This window comes from Pinus tabuliformis, chromosome 6 (genome assembly GCF_031772625.1).
Source record: "Pinus tabuliformis cultivar Carrire ecotype Pingquan chromosome 6, CPIR1, whole genome shotgun sequence".
NCBI classification, from domain to species: domain Eukaryota; kingdom Viridiplantae; phylum Streptophyta; class Pinopsida; order Pinales; family Pinaceae; genus Pinus; species Pinus tabuliformis.
In genome coordinates this window covers 1,672,370,070-1,672,377,148 of record NC_142292.1, presented here as the reverse complement: position 1 = coordinate 1,672,377,148, position 7,079 = coordinate 1,672,370,070, and the positions used below count along the sequence as shown (strand labels likewise).

Below are 7,079 nucleotides of genomic sequence, written 5' to 3'. Positions count from 1 at the left end.
TGAAGTGGAAGCTATTGCAACGGAGGTTAAATGGCAAACTGATGAATGAGTTCAGGAAACTAGAACAAATTCATATTGATTTGAAGTCACCGCAAGAAGGATCAGCTGAAATCCGAAAGATCTATGATGGAGGAATGGTGCTTGAAGCATCAAAAGAAAATGGAAGGTATTGTATTTTGAAAACTAAAGGTTGTTGTGTGTTTGCAGGTCCTATCGATTTGAGGAAAGACAAACAATTGTTGAAGACTGTTGAAGAAATGGCTACTCATAGTCATATGCAGAATAAGGAGGATGGCAAAAGAATTTTTAAATTCAAGGGATACACTGAGTCATTGAAGATCATTGATATTGAAGAAAGCCAGAGTGCAGGAAGATTAAAGACAAATATTGCGAACAACGCAGTTAGTAAAGATGATACAGAACTTTTGAGAGAACTTCCAGATAAGATAGCAGATTTGTATAAGTCGAATCTTTTGATAAGGAAGCCAGCAAGGAATGAAGAATTGAAAATTAAAGTAAGTAAAACAGCAGCAAGGTATGTGAAAAGGACAGCAGCAGATAGTGAGGCATTGCAGCACAAAAGCGAAAGACTTGAGGAACAAACAACAGCAGCAGTAATCAAGAACAAACTATCAAATCAAGTATGGGATCCAGGAGGACGCAAACCAGAAACGCATGATCAGGAGATCATGGTTAATTTAAACTTTGGGAGTCTGATGCAGGAGCATCTAGACCCAGCCAGCAATGTGGAGATTTGTCCACATGTTGTGGTTAAATCCAGTGAAATTTATTTACTGTTGGTCAAAAATCAATTTACTGAGGAGGTTGGATTCCTCAAATAATTTGTTATTGTAATAAATAGGAGATTAGCTTATTTTGGATTTTGAGATAGAGCTGTTAGTCTAGGTGTGCTTGGAAAACAACGGAATAGAAGAATTCTGTTCTTTCTTGGAAAAATAGGAAACTCTGTTAGATAATTTAGGAGAATAAATAGAGGAAAATTGTAATGAACTCAGGGGATTTCTTTTTAGATGGATGAGAGTTTGTGTGTCGCTGGGAGGAGAAGAGCGATACTGGTGTGTGTATAGTTTTGAGTGTGGAGCGAAAAGCTCAGATTTTAGAGGAGACTGTGTAAGTTAAATTAGATACAGAGTTTATTTCTATGTAATAGAAGCAAAGGCAAAACTCTGTTTGTTACTCTGACATGAATAAGATTAGTGTTTGTATATATGATGAATTCGTGAGAATGGATGTATTTGATTTTCCGTGTGTAAAAATCGCTTGAAGTGTGTTGAATTACCGATTGCTGCTTGCTGAAACAATTATCATGTGTCGCGATCACAATTATCGGAAGTGTCTCATCGACAAGTGCTAGAGGGCCATGCTTCATTTCACCAGCAAGAATTCCTTCACTGTGCATAAGCGCCACTTCTTTGACTTTCAAGGCACCCTCCAAATGCTGTGGCATAGTTATATCCACGGCCAAACATTAGCAGTGACTGCTCACCCATCAATAGCATCGCAAGCTCCTTCATTTCACCATCCAGCTTCAATACCTCTCTGACTTTGTTTGGCAAGTCAAAAAGTCCATCTAATATTGCCTCTCTACGTGATTGACTCGAAATTGAATCCTCTCCAACAGCCAGGGCCAACATAGCAATTACTGCTATCTGACTTGTGTAAGCCTTAGTACTAGCAACACCAATCTCACACCCAGCATTGATATGAACACCGCAGTGTGTTTTCCTTGCTATGGCACTACCCACAGTATTTGTAATTCCAACACACAATGCTCCTTTTCTCAAAGCATATTCTAATGCCAGCAGAGTATCTGCTGTTTCTCCTGACTGACTGACAAATACTGCGGTATCTTCTCTATAAATTGGTCCTTGTCTATCTAGTAAATCACTTGCAAGCTCCATTGTCACGGGGACACCAGAAAGCTCCTCAACAATCGATCTAGTTGCCAAGGCAGCATTATAGCTTGTACCACAACCAATGAAAATAATTCTCCTAGAAACGGCCACCCACAGTCTTCTGGAAAAGAAAATGAGTTTTTGGTTGTTCACAATGGTATCATTACCAATTACATGGTTCTGAAGGAGACTCTACTCCGACATGGTTTTAAGTTTGAGTCAGATACTGACACAGAAGTTATTCCAAAGTTGGCAAAGTTCGTCTTTGACAGGCTATCAGAACAAAAGACGAATGATGGAGAAGGTAGTGAGAAGGTTCCCTTTAGCATTTCGGATATTCGTTCGATCACTTGCAGTGAGAGAACTTCTAGAAACTGCGTCTGTTGCGTCGGTACTGATTGTGACACCAGTGAAACTGGTTTAGTGCACCCATTGAGCTGAAGCATCCAGATGCTATCCGGTATCACATCCATGGGATTTAAATTGAGCGGTGTTCGATCGTTCAATCACAGAGCAAAAGAAAAGGCGCAGTTTCAAAAGGTGTATTGGATCAGAGGTGTCAAAACTATAAGTGCGGCAATTTCTTAATGGAGCGAAACCATTTCTGATTGTGGTATAATTATGGCTTGGAAGGGGCAGTTCGATTTGGAACAGAGGTTTTGAAATCCTCTTCAATTAATATCAATTTGTGAAACCTGTGTATGTATCGAACCTTGAATAAAAGGATTGAATCGAAAGCTCGATTCGAATCAATGTTAGAACCTCAGTTTGATGAGTCGGTCTCATGGAGGGCGCCATTGGTTTAAGGGGAATCTCACTGTTGGTGTGTAAAAATGTTGGGAAATTGCCAGGATTTGTAGTTTTTTGCTGAGATGTATTTTATATGCATCAGGCATAGTGTGATTCTGGGTTTGCAGGGATTTCCCTGCGTCACTTTCCTGGGGTCAGTCCATGAATTTTCTGAATTCAAGATCACAACATTAATAACTTTATTAATTAAATATAATCAGTCACATAATCATGTTTATCCCTACTATAATATGTCTTAACAGCTATTACATAATAGTTCAAGTCCTTGAAAATGGGAGATGTTACAATGGCAAAGGGTTGTTGTTCCATTTGGTGGCACTTCGCCCCCTAAGAATGGCATTTTTTATAAAAGTAAATTGTTTTGGTTGTATTTGGACAAAGAGTATGAATATTATATTTAGTACGGGCATACAATCTATTGGTTTGATGTAATAAAAAATGAATGGGATTTTTCATTTGTTCCAATCAGTGACATACGGTGTATGTCGTTAGCAGTATACATGGATCAGTTGATATGCCTTGTCAATGATGGCTCCACTTCTGTATGGTCAATTGAAGAATTAGATCATTTCCAATTTGGTCAACCATGTGTTGAATGAAGAATTGACTACTTTGAAGATGATTGGGGTTTCAGATGGAATTTGTTGGAAGAAATTTCTGCAAATATAAATAGCAAATGTCCTTGTTATCTTCCATTTCAAACAGTTCATGCTCTTGTTCTTATGTACAACTACAGTGAAGTTCCTTTCCTATTATATGAAATTATGACTGGCACATGTTTTCCAATAGATATTAATAATTCAACTAATGAAAAGATGTATGGGTTTTGGTACCCAACATTGGAGGATTGCAATGATTTGATTGAGTATGGAAATGTTTTTTCAAATGTTCCCCATATGGATTCTGTTGATGAGATTCCACCATTGGATATGGATATTAGTATTCCTAGGAGTTCCTATAAATATTTCCATTTTATATACTCTCTATGGCTGTTGAAAATATTTCCATTTTTGTCTCTATACATACTATGGGTCTTTATGGTAATACTTTAAAAGTATGCTTGTATTGATCTTTATGATGTAAAATATTTCATATTGTTTCCCCTAAAGTTTTCTTAATTACATGTAAATGTGTCTCGATGTTATGCATTTTTCTTTATTTGCATAATTATAATTGCTATGAGTTATGTTATACATGTTATTTGTACTCGTTTTTGTCATGATTCTCAAATAATGTTATATCTTTATGTACATTTTAATAATTGCATTTATATTTTGATAGTATATAGTTCCAAATTTTTAGATATACTTCCAAGTCATATCCTTCTTAGAGTATTGTGTCCCAATAGTATGGGTTTTCTTTTTATTCTAATATGATACATGGAAATTTAAAATTTTTTGTTTAAGCCATTTGGAAGAATTCATTTATGTTTTTAGCCATTTTGAAAAATTCATTTTTTTTTTAGCCATTTGGAAAAATCCTTATACATTTTGATAAGTTTATATGGTTGGAAAAAATAACATATATACTTTTTATGTTTTTTTACAATTTCCAAGAAATAACTTGTGACTTTTTCATTCTTTTGTGTTTGTTTATATTAGATATTTGCTATGTTCCATGTTTATGATTCCATAATGAATCTTTTATTATTCATTGTAGATATGTCATCTGAAGGCAGAAGACAGTGTACACGAAAACAAAACTTGTCACCAGAATCATGTGAGAGGTCTAATGAAAGTCATTGTTTACGGTATCAAGAAAATAAGGATGCCGTAAATGAGCACATGAGAGCTACATATCATAGAAGAACGAGTGAAGACACTCTTAAAAATTATTTTATAATTCCTCATAAGTATCGCACTATGGATGATATAATGGAAAGAACATTCCCTGTTGATAGTTCATGATCAAAATATGCTCCTCGTCAGCATAATATTGTTGTTCAGTGCTCTCTTGAAAATGTTCATAACATTGGGGAAACATCTTGCAATTGGGATGAACATCATATCGATAATGTGGATGAAAAATTCCACTCTAACCCTTCTGTGTGTCCAATTGCATGTTTTGACGACCAAAGGTTGCAAAACATCCATGGTGGAGGTAATGAAGACATTGTGTTTGAAGATTTGGATGATAATTTAATTGGACATTTGTTTGATAATTTGGAGCCAGTTACTCGAAACATCAGATATTCCAATCCCACTTCTCAAAGTAATGTGGTCCCACCAACAGAATCAATCATCCCTGATAACATTTCGCATGGAACAATGAAGGTAACACAATGATATTTTGATTCTTGCTACAACAGTGGTTGTTTTATTACATTCCTCTATTTACAAAGTTTTGCTTACTAAACTTATAAGTTATTTTATTCTCTTAGAACAAGATACAACTCATTTTGATAGAGGTCTATAAATTGATTCCCAAAGTGTTCTTTCTACTAATCTGAGAAGCAAAGATGAAGCATGTCATAACATTCATGTGCATTCTCCAGTGAATGAATATAATACAGAGGGGTTATTAGATATGGCATTCACAACATTGTTCCCCACTGGTGATGCTAATTCATTGAAACCACATTTTTGTAGTGTTGAACTTCATGAGTATGAATTGCATCTTCTTAGGTACTATGATCAGAGATTTGGAAGCCATCCTCGCTTTCAGGATTACCTATTGAACATGATAATGTGACATCGGAGCCAAGCAACTAATGTAGTTTTTGCAAAGAAACATTTACATGATAACTCACCTACAACAATTGAAGATTTGCGTCACCAACTATCTGATTTACCAGATAATAAGTTGGTTGAGCATCTTATGCGGTTTGGTTCTTCTCTAAGAGGTACAAGGGCATACTGGACTAAGTGTCGAGTTGAATTGACTAACATGATTACTCAATTACAATGTCCGTCTTTATTTTTTACTTTGAGTGCAACTGACCCAAAGTGGCCAGAGTTGAATAACCTCATACCCATACATTCACATTCTCATTCTTCAAATGAGCATCATATGAAAATTGAGAATGTTATCGAGTACCCTCATATTGTTGCCACATTTATGCACCATAGATTCAATATTTTTCAAGAGGAAGTTAACCAAAAATACCTTAAATCTAAAGACTTCTGGTACAGGTTTGTGTTGTTGAATTTGTTTTCTATACTTTGTCAACTTTTATTATGATTATATATATATATATATATATATATATATATATATATATATATATATATTGTAGTAACTATATCTTCATTTTTTTTTTCAGATATGAGTGGAAACATAGAGGTTCAACACATATCCATGGTTTCCTATGGATAAAAGGTGCTCCTGACATGGAAATACTTGATTGGAAAATGGTTTTGATGTATAACTTGCAAAGATATTCTTTGAAAAATATGTAATTGCATGGAATCCACGTGACATACATCGTCACACATAATGGTTCCACGAAGCCTCAATGATGACCCTTGCCTATTGAATACTGATCATATTTTCTCTTGTAATCCTCATAATGATTACGAAGAATTATTAAACCGTGTCCAAAGGCACACAAAGTGTACTGTAGTCTTGTTTGCACAAAAGGGGCACTATTCTGACATGTCAGTACAATGCTCCATGGGATCCTTGTGATGAATCATGATTGTACATAGATGATCAAGGAAGAAAAAATATGAGCTAGCAAGAAATGATGACAGGCTTAATATACATAACATTGACCTTCTAAAAATGTGGTGTGCAAATGTTGATTGCCAGTTAGTGCTTTCTCACTATGCTGTCTTGAAATATATTGATAAGTATGCATCAAAAGCAGAAAAAAGGTCTAAAAGTTATCATCATATGTTAACTATAATTTCAAATTATATTGGCTCTCAAGATCATGCTTTATTTTCATATAGAAGGTTTCTTGCAAAAACGATTATTGACCGTGACATTGGAGCACAAGAAACGTGTCTTATGTTGCTTAAGCTACCACTTGTTGTTTGTAGTCAGAAATTTGTTTCCTTAAATGTTGAAGAAAGGTTTTTAGGAAAATATCAAAGAATGGCTTGCAATGTTCATCTGAGAATACTTTCGTTCAACATTATCAGAAGAGACCTTTTTTCCTTCAACATCTATCTTTGATAGAAACAGTAAGATCTTGGACATTTGATAGCAAGCGTAAACAAGATCCATGGAAGTCTAGAGATGTTCATGCTATTGTTTTGGTTTGGCCACGGTTTTATTCTATTCCTGGTTAGGCTTCAAAGGAATTTCATACCATTTGCTAGACATAATTGCTCTTGTACAAGCCATTTCGTGACATTCTTGCAGAAATTGACCTTTCAGCTGAAATTGTTATTGAAAATTGGAGGAATT

The 7,079-nt window shown here is 35.2% G+C and overlaps 1 pseudogene; it reads right to left on the bottom strand.

Moving 5' to 3' along the window:
• Nucleotides 1–1,141: 1,141 nt before the first annotated feature.
• Nucleotides 1,142–2,389, bottom strand: LOC149265385 (glutamine--fructose-6-phosphate aminotransferase [isomerizing] 1 pseudogene; annotated as a pseudogene).
• Between the last annotated feature and the right edge of the window lie 4,690 nt (nucleotides 2,390–7,079).